Raw genomic sequence first — 14,794 nt, 5'->3', positions numbered from 1 at the left:
CATCTCCCTTCCTATAAAACCTACCCCTCCCCCCCTTTTCCTCATTAGACAACAAACAGGCAGGCAAGGCTGGAGAGATGGCTCAGTGACTAGGGGCACTGGCTGCTCTTCTAGAATACCTGGGTTCAATTCCCAGCTCCCACATGGCAGATCATAACTGTCTCTAACTCTAATAAGTGACACCCTCACACAAGCATACACGCAGACAAGACACGAATGCACATAAAAATCAAAACAAATTATTTAAAAAGAAAGAAAACAAACAAACAAACAGGCATCTAAAGAATAATAATGAAATACAAGTCAGTGGTGGCACTTGCCTTTAATCCCAGCATTTGGGAGGTAGAGGCAGGCCGATTTCTGAGTTTGAGGCCCTCCTACAACACGTCTATTGGATGCAGTTGGGAAACATCTTTTCCCATTCTGTAAGTTGCCACTTTGTTCAATTGACAGCATGCTATGCTATGCAGAAACTGTTTGGTTTCATGAGACCCTATTATTATTATTATTATTATTATTATTATTATTATAAATATATTATAAATATTTTTATATTTATTTATTATTTGGGAATTTCACATCACATGCCCTGATGGATTGTACTCTCTTCCCATGTCTGCCACACTTCCCCTGCGACCTCCCCCCGACACACACACACACACACACACACACAAAGAGAAGAAAGAAGGGGGGCATCCGTTTTGTGTGGCCCATATATTCACTGGAGCATGGTCATCCACCCAAGGGAGGATGAGAATTTCCTACATCTGCCCCAGAAGCCATCAGCTAAAGAGGTCTGCACAGTGGCAGGAGCAAAGAGGGGCTAGTTCTTCCTTGCTCATGCCACTACCACCACCACAGCCTGGTGTTGCTACCATGGTAACATAAGCGGTCTCCTACACTGGCTGCCACTGCCTCTGCCTCTGCCGCTGCCGCTGCCGCTGCCGCCGCGGCCACCACCACCACCACCACCACCACCGGAGCCACCCTGGAGCCACCCTGCTTCAGCCATGCTGGGCTAGCTCTCCCAACCATGGCATCCGCTTGTGCTTTGGTGGTAACACTGGCTGCAGACATCAACATAATCCTTGGCCTTTTCAACTGCATGGACCACAAGCCTTGGCATAGTCTCAAGTGGTTACATGTGTCTCTCACATCAGTATGCTCCCTCCCCCGCTTCCTCCCACCCTCCCGCTCCCCCAGGCAGCAAAGCCTTAGGTTCTCTCTGAGGCGTAGGGCATAGCACAGACCACCTAAGTCCACATGGATCTGAGGCTTCATGAAGATATACTGCCGCATCATGAACCACCACCATCAACGTGGCCTCTGGTGGTATCACGAACCACGGTAGTTCTTTCAAAAAGTCCAATCCCGAAAGTAAAACTTTCCTTATCTCTGCCTCTGTCCTTGCCCAGAGCCAGGAGGATCCTGCCACCAAAGTGGCAGGTTGGTGGGCTTAGTCTGTGTCTGCATAAGGATCTAAGACACTGACCTTACTGGGCAACGACAGCATATGGACCTCAGCCCCCTCTCTCTCATCTGTCACTGCCATCACGTGTCCGGTTCTACCTCTCCCTTGTGCACGCTCTGCTCTGTTTTTCTATCTTTCCCATCTCTCCATCACATAGTTGTTTGTTGTAGCGGTGCGCATCTGACAGGGCCACGCTTGGACGTCAGCCATCCAGCCGGGAGGTCCTATTCATTAATTGTTGATCTTAGGGCCTGTGCTAATGGTGTTCTTTCTGTTCAGAATGTCTTCTCCAGTGCCGATGAGTTCAAGGCTATTTCCCGCTTTCTCTTCTATCAGGCTCAGTGTTCTCGGTTTTAAGTTGAGGTCTTTGATTCATTTGGAGTTCAGTTTTGTGTAGAGTCATAAGTATGGATCTATTTGCCTTATTATACATGTAGACATCCAGTTTGGCCAGCACCATTTATTGAAGATGCTGTCTTTTTTCCAGTATGTACTTCTGGCTTCCTTATCAACAATCAGGTGTCCATATTTGTGTGGGTTTATGTATTCAATTCCGCATGTCTGTTTTTATGCCAATACCATGTTTCATTGTCATTATCATCATCATATGTATCCTTATTATTACTATAGATGTGCAGTGTAATGAGATCAGGAACGGTGAGATCCACAGTTGTTTAACTGTTCAGAATTGTTTTTGTTATCCTGAGTTTTTGTTTGTTTGTTTTTTCATTTGTTTTTATGTTTCCATTTGAAGTTGAGAATTGTTTCTTCAAGATCTGTGAAGAATTGCATTGGAGTTTGATGGGGGCTGCACTGAATTTATAAATTGCTTTTGGCAGGATGGACATTTTTGACTATGTCAATCCTATAGATTCATGTGCATGGGAGACCTTTCCATCTTCTGGTATCTTCAGTTTCTTTCTTCAAAGAACTGAGTTTTTAATCATATAGGTCTTTCACTTGCTTGATTAGGGTAACACCAGTATATTTTCTATTTGGAACAATTGTGAAAGGTGTTGTTTCCTAATTTCTCCTCAATCCATTTGTCATTTATATACAGAAGGGCTACTGTTTTTTATGAATTGATTTTGTATCCAGCCACTTTGCTGAAAGTGTTTATCAGCTATAAGATTTCCCTGGTGGAATTTAAAGGACCACTTATGTACACTATCATATAATCTTCAAATAATGATACTTTGACTTCTTCCTTTCCAATGTGTACCTCCTTGATCTCCCTCAGTTGACCAATTGCTCTAGCTAGAACTTCAAGTACTATATTGAATAAATATGGAAAGAGTAGGTAATGCCATGTTTCTGATCTTAGTTCAGTTGCTTTGAGTTTCTCTCCATTTAAGTTGATGTTGGCTATAGGTTTGCTGTAAATTGCTTTTATTATGTTGAAGTATGTCCCCTGTATACCTGATCCCTCTAAGACTTTTATCATGGAGAGGTGTAAGTCCCCCTCTCCTTCCAAAAGCCTGTTCTAAATCTAAAGTAGTGATCATGTAGTTTTGTCTTTCAGTTTGTTTATATGGCTGATTACATTTATATTTATTGATTTTCAAATGTCGAACTATCTCTGCATCTCTGGGATGAAGCCTAAGTTTGTTTATATGGCTGATTACATTTATATTTATTGATTTTCAAATGTCGAACTATCTCTGCATCTCTGGGATGAAGCCTACTTAGTCCTGGTTGATGGTCTTTATGATGTGTTCTTGGATTCAGTTCACACTTATTTTATTGAGAATTCTTGCATCTTTGTTCATAAGGAAAATTGGTCTGTAATTCCCTTTATTGGGTCTTTGTATAATTCGGATATCAGGGTAACTTTGGTAACATAAAATGAACTGGGCAATGTTCTTTCTGTTGTTATTTTGCAAAAAAATTTGAGGAGTATTGACATTAATTCTTTTTTGAAAGTATAGTAGAATTATATGTTAAAACTCTCTGGCCCTGAGCTTGTTTTGTGGGGAGACCTTTAATTACCACTTCTATTTCACTAGAGGTTATAGGTCTGTTTAAACTGCTTATCTGATCTTCAACTAACTTTGACAAGTGGGATATGCTGAGGAAATTATCCATTTGATTTACATTTTCCAACTTGGAAGAGTACAGGTATTTAAAGTATGTCCTTATGATTCCTGGATTTCTTCGTTGACTATTGTTATATCCCTCCTTTATGTCTTATTTTATTAATTTGGACCTTTCATTTTTGCCTATTTGTTAATTTGGATAAGGGTTTGTCAATCTTACTGATTTTTCTCTAAGAACTAACTTTTTCTTCATTGATTCTTTGTATTGTTTCTTGTTTGTTTTTATTTTATTGGTTTCAGCTCTGAGTTTGATGATTTTTGGCCATCTACTCTTTTTGGATGTAATTCATTCATTCTTTCTAGAGTTTCCAGGTCTGTTGTTAAGTTAATAGCATGCAGTCTTGTAGGTTGATATCAATATGCAGGTGAGGCTGGCACCAGTTAGGTCAAAGCCACGATTATACAGTTAAAAAAATAAGTTGAGGACTGTTGTAAAATTATATTAAAAGGCCTTCTTTGACTCCCACTAGATCCAGCACTGCAGTGCCCCAAGATATCTGCTAGATATCTTGCCAGAAACACACATTCCAATTCCGTGGCGGCCCAGTGTCTCTGCTGCCATACACTCTCCCAAACTCAATTCTCCACAAGAAAGAACACACAACACAATAATCTCTGATCCAATTGATAAGATATAATTGCCCACCTAAACATACAAAGCCCTGTACACATCCATCCCTTAAGAATATTCAGAACTACCTGTAAATACACAGAGTGGGATCTTAATGTCAGCCTCCATGTTCTCTCCAAGGCTTCTCTGCCTTCTCCTCCTGTCTCCCGTCCTTTCCATTCCCATCTCCTCCTCTTCCCTCAAACTTTTCTCCCGCCCATCCTTCCTTCTCATCCAAGGACAGCCTTCATTCTATCTTGTACCTGACTCACCTGTATGACATCATCCCACAGGGGACAATGTTTTTGTAAGGTGGATAAGAAGGGAGAAGTGGGGAGAATCAAGATGGAAAAGGAGAAAGAAGCCCCAAATCCAGATGGCCTTGAATTGCCAAGGTAATTGGTAATGGATTTCTGTAGGCAAATTTATCTTATGTGGGCAGTTTATATCCTTATCAATCGATTGTAAGTTAATTGTGTGGATGTATTGTAGATTGAGAATTTAACATGTAAATCTGATTGTTGGGTTGTAGTTTGTTGAGTCTTGCTTTTAATGGGTTGTTGGGAGTTTATACCATAACTATTAGGGGGTGGATGTTGGGAATGTAAACGGAGCAGCAGTAGAGACTTATGAGAGGGTAGTCGCCACTGGGACCAGGGGGTGCATGTGGAAATTAGAACAGAGTCCACAGTAAGAGAACCTCGAGATAGGCGGTCTCTGTATGAAACTGGTATGGCAGTGACCCGCCTAGATCAGAGAGCACTTTGAGGGCACCACGGAGCCGCTGAGATAAATTAGTGCTAGTTTCACTGGCCCGCTGGAGTGATAGCAAGAGTACTTACAGGGAACCAGTTGTGCCTGTTTTATTTTTTACCACAACACAATCTCTCCAATTTCTTTAAAATGTAGGCATTTAGTTCAATAAACTTGCCCCTTAGAACTGCCATCGTTGTATCTCATAAGTTTAGGTATGTTTTATATTCATTTTCATTCAATTCTAGAAAGTCTGTCATATTTTAAAATTTCTGTTGGCCCAGCTGTTCAGTTTCTCTAAGTGTGTAGGCTTTTTGTTGTTTCCTGTTGTTGATGATATGCATCTTTAATCCACAGTGGTCAGATAGGATGCAGATTATTATTTCAAGTTTCTTACATCTGTTGACACTTGCTTTGTGTCTAGTACATAGTCAATTTTGGGAAAAGTTCCCATGAGGTGCTGAGAAGAAAGGATGTTCTTTTGTGCTTGGGTGAAATGTTCTGTAAATATCTGTTCGGTTCATTTGGTTTATAACATCAAATTGTTCTGGGTTTTCTCTATTGAGTTTTTATCTGGATGACCTATAATCAGCAAGAGTAGGGTATTAAAGTCTTGCACTGTTAATGTGTGTGAGCATCGATGTGTGGTTTAACCTATAGTAGTGTTTCTTCTTATTCTTTCCTTCTTTTTGAACTTGGGTCCCTTTGTGCTTGGTGCATAGATGTTAAAAATTGCAATGTCCTCTTGTCCTCTTGGTAGATTTCCCTTAGTGAGTATGTAGTATTTTTACCTCTCTCTTCTGATCAGTTTTGGTTTGAAGCTTATTTTGTTAGATATTAAAATGGCCACACTAACTTGCTTCTTAGGTCCATGGAATAAACGTCTGTCCTTTTGACTGGGGTAAAGTCTATCCTTGGTGTTAAGCTGTGTTTCTTGGATGCAGCAGAAGGATGGGTCCTGTTTAGGCATCCATTCTGTTAGTCTGTGTCTTTTCTATTAGGAATTTGAGACCACTGATACTGTGAGATGTGAACGAGAAGTGTTAATTGATTCCTATTATTCTGGTGTTGTGGTGTATAGGTGTGTGTTCCTTCTTTTCATTTGCTGGCCTGGTATTATTTATTCCTTATGTTTTCTTGGGTGTTGTTAGCCTCTTTAAGTTTAAGTTTTCTTTCTAGCACTTTCTGTAGGGCTGGAATTTTAGATAGATATTGCTAAAGTTTGGTTTTATCATGGAGTGTCTTATGTTCTTCACCTGTTATAACTGAAAGTTGTGCTTGGTATAATAGTCTGAGCTGGCATCGGAGGCCTCTTAATGTCTGTAGTGGCATCTGTCCATGGTCTTCTGGTTTTAGGCTCTCAGAAGGTGTTTTTCCAATAGGTTTGCCATTCTATGTTACTTGGTCTTTTTTTTTTCTTTCAGCTTTTAATACTCTTTCTTTGTTCTGTACCTTTAATTTTTTGATTATTATGTGCTGAGGGTAGTCTCTTTTCTGGACCCATTTATTTGGTGATCTGTATGCCTCTTGTACCTTGATATGCATCTCCTTTTTTAGATTTGAGAAATTTTCTTCTATGATTTTGTTAAAAATATTTGCTGTCCTTGACCTGTGTTTCTTCCCCTTCCTCATTCCTATTATTCTCTAACTTGGTCTTTTCACAGTGTCCCAGATTTCCTGGTTGTTTTGTGCCAGTATTGTTTTATTTTATGTTCTAGACTTAACATTTTCTTTGACCAAGGTATCCATTTCTTCTACCATATCTTTAATGTCTGAGATCCACTCTTCCACCTCTTGTACTCTGTTGGTGAAGTTTGTCTTGAGGTTACTGTCCTAGTTCCTAAATAATTCATGTCCAGATTTCCCTCCATTTGGGTTTTTCTTTCTGGGTCTGTTTCCACTTTCAGGTTGCAGTGGTTGTATTGAATGTCCCCTAGTCTCCTATATTTCAATTCATAGTCACCCGAAAGTAGAACTCATTGGTAGGATTTAAAGGGTAAGGAGGTGTGAGCTCATTGGAGGAAGTGTGCCACTGGTGGTGAGAGTACAGGTTTCAAATGCCCATGTGAGGGCCAGGCTCTCTCTTTCTGCTGCCTGTGGATCAGAGTGTAGTGTAGTGTGGATCAGTACTTATCCAACACCATGTATGACTGCCATGCTCCCCACGGTGATGCTAATGGACTATGCCTCAGCGTCCCCAATTAAATGCTTTTCTTTCATGAGTTGCCTTGATCATGGTGTCTCTTCACAGCAACAGACCAGTACCTTGAACTGTTTTATTCATTTCTTTCAACTGTTTGTGCCTTCTTAGATATCCCTAAGGAATTTATTCATTTCTTCTTTAAGAACCTCTGTCTATTCATAAAGCTATTTTAAGGTTTTTGGTACTTCAACTTTGTTGGAAGTCTACGTCTACTGTGGTAGGGTTGCTGGACTGTAGTTGAGACATATTGTCGGAGTTTTTATTGTTTTTATACTGTCGCCTAGGAATCTGGGTTTGGGAAGATGCTGATACCTGGTCTTGTCTTTGTTGGGTGGGTGTTTTGTTGTTTGGTTTCTGTTTTCCTCTCTAGTTCTTAGGAGGATTTTGGTAGCTGTGTGTTGCTTGGTAAGACATTCTCCTGATAGGTGTGACCCCTGAGGGTTCTGGGTAAAATGGGTTTGTGGGTAATGAGAACTGAAGCTTAGGAATGGAAACATGCTGTGGCTGGGAAGCTGAAGGAATTCACCGGAAAGAAGAAAGCAGGGTTCCAGAAGATCTGCTTAGTTCCCTGGGAATGGGACAGAGAATAAGGAAAGACAACACGTGGTCTGCTACAGCGGTGGTGGGGAGGAGACTGGGGATTGGATGTGAAGGAGCGGATGGAGAGTGATGATCGATCTGAAGCTCACTTACCTGCTTCACTGCACTGCTTTCTTCTCTGGCAGGCTTGGCTGGTGGGTTTCCAGGGAAAACCTGCTGGTGCCGGGGGCTGGGATAACAGGATGAGTGGGAGGAAGATAAGAGTAGAGGAACCGGAGGGGAGGCCACAGCAGGTGGTCTGAACAAAAATGGGTGAGACTGGAGGACTGGATTTGGAGAGGAGGGAGAGGTAAAGATCTGTAACCACCCTCCCTGCTTTCCTGGCTGGAAGATTAATATAATTCTTTAAGGTGAAGGAATGAAAGGCATTTCTGTGTCTCTCCTCAAAAATATCAGAATGTTGGGGAGGGGTAACTCTTTAAAAAAAACCCAAAGAACAGAAAGATACTGCCCAAATATTAACAATTAAGAATTTAGTGGCTATAATGTTTGGAGTGTGTGTGTGTGTGTGTGTGTGTGTGTGTGTGTGTGTGTGTGTGTGTGTGTGCGTGCGCGCGCGCACACGCGCGCACGTGTGATATACCCTTTGTTTCAAGGTCAGAGGACACCAGGACGCATTGTCACCCACTGAGCCAGCTCTCCAAGCTTGGGTGTCCTTCTTTTATCCAAACAGTAAAAATATATACATTTTTGAGGCTACCTCCACATAAGCCCAACTACTTGCAATTGCTATGCTGTGAGGAAATCCAAGACAGCCAAGCAAGATAACATAGGGACATAAGACCGATGACCAGTCAGCCCAAGACGTCCAACCACTCAAACTTCAGACTCTGGTATGAAAGAACCATCTAGGACACTCCAGTGTCAGTAGACATGATATGATATGGTAAGGAGGGGGATGGTAGGAGGAGGTAGGGGAGTGTTGCCTTCGTCCCTTTCAACTGCTGGAAGGAATATGATGTACCAGGTGGCTTATGAACAAGCTTGTTCCACACACATCTGAAAGCTGCAACTCAGAAGGCCACCAGCATAATCAGGCTGTGCTCAGCATTCCCTTGAGAGCTGCAGACTCCCAAGCCCTCACTGACTTCATACGAAGGAGATGATTGGTTATTGATCTTGTAAGTGAAGGTTTCCACCCTTATGATTTATAATTGACCCCTAAAGACGCTATCATACTGGCGAGTAGGACATTACGAGCAGGAGGGCTTTGCAATCTCCACTAAGCCAGACCAACTGTATGTAGCTGTTTCAGCCACCCCAGTCACCATGGATCTGAGCCCAAGCTGTTCCTTCTGAGTTCTTTTCAAATTCCAGATCCCACAAAATAGCATAATAAATGCTGCTGAATGCCACAAAAATAGGAAGTTGAAAAATACGTTTTTCTTGCCATGGAGTCGACAAAGATATTTAAATGAGAAACACCTGTAGAAAATAAGTTCAAATGCTCTTGCTAAATGAAAATTACAGAGGATCATTGTTATGAACTGAGTTCCTGCATTGGACCCTCACACCCTAGGCTGAAAATCAAAACTAGTCTGAACTTCTAAGCTACCAAGGGAGAGACTAAGTTATTTATTTTACCTATAAAAAACTAGGTTTAGAAAGATGACATCAAATTTGTCCAACTGGTCAATTTTAATTGGCATAATAATGAAGTTTTTCCCAATTTAATCCTTACATAGAACCTTCAAACTTGAAGTAACCCAACAATAATAACAAACCATCAGTTGTTTCTCTATTGTTTGATTGCGAAGTCCCAGCCTTACAAGGAAACTTGAAGTGACAAAATCAGGCATGCTGGCACAAGCCTGTAAGCCAAGCAGACAGGAGGGTCTTGACCCTGAGGCCATCCTGATACACACATTGAGTCCGAGGCCAACATGGGCTACTTACAGACAACCTAGCTGAGCTTTGGTTTTCTTTATTGTTTTTCTGCTTTCTCTGTTTCCTGACCTTAAAACCAACTTCTGCCCACTTCTCACTTCACTGGAACACATTTTATACTTTATGAAGTATCGCCCAATTCCGTAATTAAAAATAAAACCAATAAAAACCATTAAGCAGAGTTGCTGTGATTTTGTTCTCTGACGCTACTCTAGTTGAACTGGCTCCTATGTTGTCTGTGTTTGCTTTTTTCTAATGTTGAAAAGCAGTTGGTCATGACTGGCAAACTTTTAAAGACAGGGTCTCACTATGTAGCCCTGGCTGGCCTTGAACTCACAGAGACTCTCCTGCTTCTGCCTTCTGCCTAATAAGATTAAATAATGCACCACGACTCCTGGCAAGAATCCATTCCATTTCATGGTTTTGAGATAAGGTTTCATCCTCACAGTGCAGAATTCACTGTGCATGCCAGACTGACTCAAACTTGCTGATGATGTCCCCTGTTGCAGCCTTTCTGGGCCTGGGATTGGAGGCATGAGCCACCATGTCCTGCTGAGAGATTCTTAAGAAAGCATGCAGGTAAATGGGGTTGGAGTATAGAGGGAATCTCTTGAGTACTGTATGGACCATCATCCATCAAATTAAAACACACACACACACACACACACACACACACACACACACACAAACTATGGCCTATAGGAAAGGGTAGAATAGAGGGTGGGATATCCAGTTGGAAAAATGATTCCGAGATCGAGCCAGGCAAGGGAGGATGCACCCCCAGGACATGATGGGGACAGACACAGGATACCTGAGCAGAAGTAACCAGCCACGAGGTAGAACTTAGAATGGAGAAACAGAATGATAAATTTATGAGCTAGTCAGGGATCAGGCAAAACTTATGGCCTAGGTATTTGCAAATATATTTGAATCTCAGCGTCTTTATTTCAGGAAACAATGAGACAGGTTAGAAAACACCCTATCACGTAGGAGGGACTTCTAACATGGTGCTTCCAGACCCATTCAGGAAGCTCTGATAAGTAAAGAAACAAAGTTTGTAGGGCAAAGGAATTTCCAAAAGAAAGAAAACCTCCAGTTGCACCAAAAGCCTGGCGCTTGACTGCCAGAGCCTCAAGTCTGACCATGCCTGAGAGCAGCAAAGTCCTGCAAGGATCACCAATAAGCAAGCAGGACAGAACCTTGTTGTTGTTTGTTTTGACAGCGCTTCCTTGATTGGTTACCATTCTCACCTTATTTGCAAACCCACAGTCAGCCAGGCAGGGCCCAGCCGGCACTGATACATTCTGACACTCCAGGACTGCAGAGACTGAGAATCCTAAAAGCTCATGGAAAATGAGAAGGATGAGCACTTGAGACAAGCTCATCTGAAGTCTGAAGCTCCTAGTTCTAGGTATGGAGCTTACTTTGGAGAAGGACACTTAAAACTTCTGCTGTGGACAGAGAGCTCAGCTGAGCCAGCCTCCAGGATTCTACCATTTGCTTCAAGCATAAGATTCATTCTTGTCCCAGCTTCTAAGACTCGGGTTTTGGCTTTAAGACTTGCCGTGGATGAGAGACAATCCCCTGCCCCGTTCTTCCTGTCAATGACCTATTTTCTTTGGACATCTTCAAAGGATTGCTCTTGGTTGACACCCCAAAATCTTCAGACAGCTTCCCACACTTGTAGCAGTTCTTAGAACTGTATGGCTCTGGGATTGCGTCTTGCTGCTACAAGAGTTTGAACCTGTTCTGTTTCAATTGTTAATCCTGCGTGTGATCTGTTTATCTACTGTAATCACAAGTTAGTAATAAAGCACCTTCATTTTAAACGTTTCTCCATGTCTGCCTACTTCATTACTGGAAGGAGGGAAGGAGTGAGAGAAGACCCTGATCAGAATCAGGAGATGATCTCTCCCAACCACCTCACTGGGCATGCCCATCCTTCCAACACTGGAGAGGATGAGAGAAGGCTAATGAGCTTAAGACCAAGACAAGCTACACAGGGATTGTCATGCTAGCCCTGTCTGAAAACATCAAAATAATAAGCAAAAACTTTAGCTTTAGTTTGGTCTTTGGTGTTGGGAAATAGGTTGAGACAGGGGCTTCCTATTCATCCATCCTCCTGCTGAAGCCTTCTGAGTGGCTGGATTTTGCTCAATTAAAATGTTGTTTTAAATCTACTATTTGTCATTTATTTATGTAGAGACATGTGGTTGCACCGTAGCCCAGGATTCTCTCAAACTCATGGTAATTCTTTCGCTTCATTTTCCTGAGATCTGGGATTGTAAGTATGGGCTACCATGCCTGGATCATCATCGATTCTTCATTCAGGCAAAATAGTTTTCTCATTCACGCTGTGTGTGCACGTGCACACTCACACAGGCCAACCAAAACGCCCCATACATGTCCACCATGTATATGTGGAGGTCAAAGGACAACCTGCAGGAATAAGTTCTCTTCACAATGTGAGGCCTGGCGATTAAACTCAAGTTCTCCTTCTTGTGGTTTGAATAAGAATGGCTCCCATAGACACATATGTTTGAATGTTCATCAAGAAGTGCTTCTTCTTATGGGTGTGGCCTTCTTGGAGGTAGTGTGTCACCAGGGGTGGTCTTTGAGGTTTCAAAAACCCATGCAAGGCCCAGTGTCTTTCCTCCCTGCTGCCCGTGGATCAGAGTGTAAAATGCTCTGCAGTACAATGACAGCCTGTATGTCACTATGTTCTTCACCATGATGATAATGGACTAAACCTCTGAAACCGTAAGCTGACCCCAACTGAATGCTTTCTTTTATAAGAGTTGCCATGGTCATCGTGTTGCCAATAGATCACTGACTAAGACCCAGTGCTCCCCACGGAGCCATCTTCTCAGCTGAATAATTTTATAAGGTAACAAGTGTGAGGCCTTTGTGACCTCTACAGCAAATGCAGACTAGCCAGGGGTTCAAAGGGAGACCGTGTCTCAAAGGAAAAAAATATTGTTTATATAAAGAGAAGCTATAAAAATCAGCTGTATAAAAAAGAAAGTTTTTCCCTTTATTATTAAACTATCTAACAGGTACAGACAATAAAGGACAGACAAATGCTTTGCATATCCCATGCTCTGCCACTTTCCAAAATAGGGAATCTATTCACCAACATGCTGTAACAGTCACCAATAACCGTGGGCTAGGGTTGTAGTTTGCGATGAATGCACGTGATCCAGACTTGTGCTCTGTCCCCAGCACCATGCAAAAACCAGGAGGACCTTGCAGATCTCAGCAGATTTTATGTGGTTTTGATACAAATTACTTTTGTTCAGGTTGTCCCATTGTTGGCCATTGGTTGGCTCAGTCGGCTTACAGTTGGTTCCTTTTGTATTCATTACCCCTGTGTTGCTGTGATAGGACAATTGGCAGAAGCAGCCTCAGAGTGGGAGAATTTATGTTGCTCACAGTTTTGAAGAGTTCAGCCTAGATATGTTTGTCCTCATATAACCAGGCAGAACATCACAGTGGAAGGAGCTGTGGTAGCGGAGATCTACTAACATTATGGAGAACAGGAAGGAAACAGAGAGACAGGTGGGAAGGGATCAGAAACAAGATACACACCCCCCAACACACACACACACACACACACACACACACACAGAGTCAGACACACGCCACGTGCACACACACACACACACACACACACACATGAACACACACACAGGACGTTTTCTCAGTGACTTAATTCTTACAGCTAGGCTCCATCAGAACCTTTCACAATAGCATCACCAGCTGGGGGTCAAATGTTTAACACATAGGCCTATGGGAAGGCATGTCATATTAAAACCATAATATCTATTTAACCAGAAAGAATATTTGAGACAGGGTATTGCTACATAGTCTCCCCACCTCCCTCCAAGGTCTGAAACTCATTATATAGATTGCACTGGCCTTGAACTTGAGGCCATCTTCCACCTTTCATCCTGAATGCTGAGGTTATAGGTATGTCGTATGGCTTCTAAAATGTTTCTAGACCACTTTATATTATCGCTGTGGGACCACAATTGTATCAAATGTCTACCCTGGGTTGAGAGATGGGAATGCATGGAGTTAAGTCATTTACCTTCTCAAAGCTTCATTATCATTTCCCTGAAGTCACGTAACAAATTTCTTACAGAATTAAAAAGTGTCCCCTTCACGGATTCCTCTCCCATACCTTGACCCATGCACCTCTTTGTATTCTTACAATATCCCGCCTTGACCCATGCACCTCTTTATATCTACTTCAATTCTTACACTATCCTTTACACTCAGCAGCACTCTTTAAGCCACTCTGGCAGATAATCAAACCTAAGGAGCCGTTCAAGGGAACTCTGATTCTGTCACTGGTTCGTCAGAGTTAACAACCTGGCTTTTGCACTTAGCACTGGATGACAGTAGAGGTCTTATGAGAGTCATATCTTGACCTGTGGAATCTGAAAAGAAGCAGAACTGAATTAAACTGCAGGTGGAGGACAGTGCTGGTTATTTACTTCGAGTATGTGATGGGTAGGAGTTCCCATACATCTTGGTCATTGGACTGCTGAGGGCTGTGTTAAATATGAAAAAATAGAAATCCTGGTAGCTTCAGTTGCAGCTGACAATCTTCACTATTTGTTTTTATATGCCTAGAAAATAAGGCAGGAAAGAAAAATCCAAAAGTCCAGAAGGGTTTATCGTATAATAACCTCCCTTCATTTCTATTATTCTTGAGGACATGTGTGCACACCCTCTTCACCAGTGTTCAAGTTTAAATGAAAATGGCCTCATAGGCTCCAATGTTTGAATGTTTGGTCCACAGTTGGTGGTTCTATTTCAGAAGAATTGGGAGGTGTGACCTTGTTGGAGGAGGTGTGGCTTTGTTGGAGGAGGTGTGGCCTTGCTGGAGGAGGTGTGGCTTTGTTGGAGGAGGTGGGGCCTTGTTGGAGAAAGTGTGGCTTTGTTGGAGGAGGTGTGGCCTTGTTGGAGGAGGTGTGGCCTTGCTGGAGGAGGTGAACTTTGAGTTTTCTAAAACCTACTCATTACCGGTTAAGCTCTCTCTTTGCCTTGTACTTATGGAGCCAACGTAAGCTCTCAGCTCCTGCTCCAAATCCATGCCTGCTTGGCTACTGCCATGTTCCCTGCCATGATGATCATGGACTTGTCCTCTGTACCATAAGCCCCCATTG

This window comes from Rattus rattus, chromosome 2 (genome assembly GCF_011064425.1).
Source record: "Rattus rattus isolate New Zealand chromosome 2, Rrattus_CSIRO_v1, whole genome shotgun sequence".
Classification (NCBI taxonomy): domain Eukaryota; kingdom Metazoa; phylum Chordata; class Mammalia; order Rodentia; family Muridae; genus Rattus; species Rattus rattus.
This window is presented reverse-complemented; position numbering follows the sequence as displayed.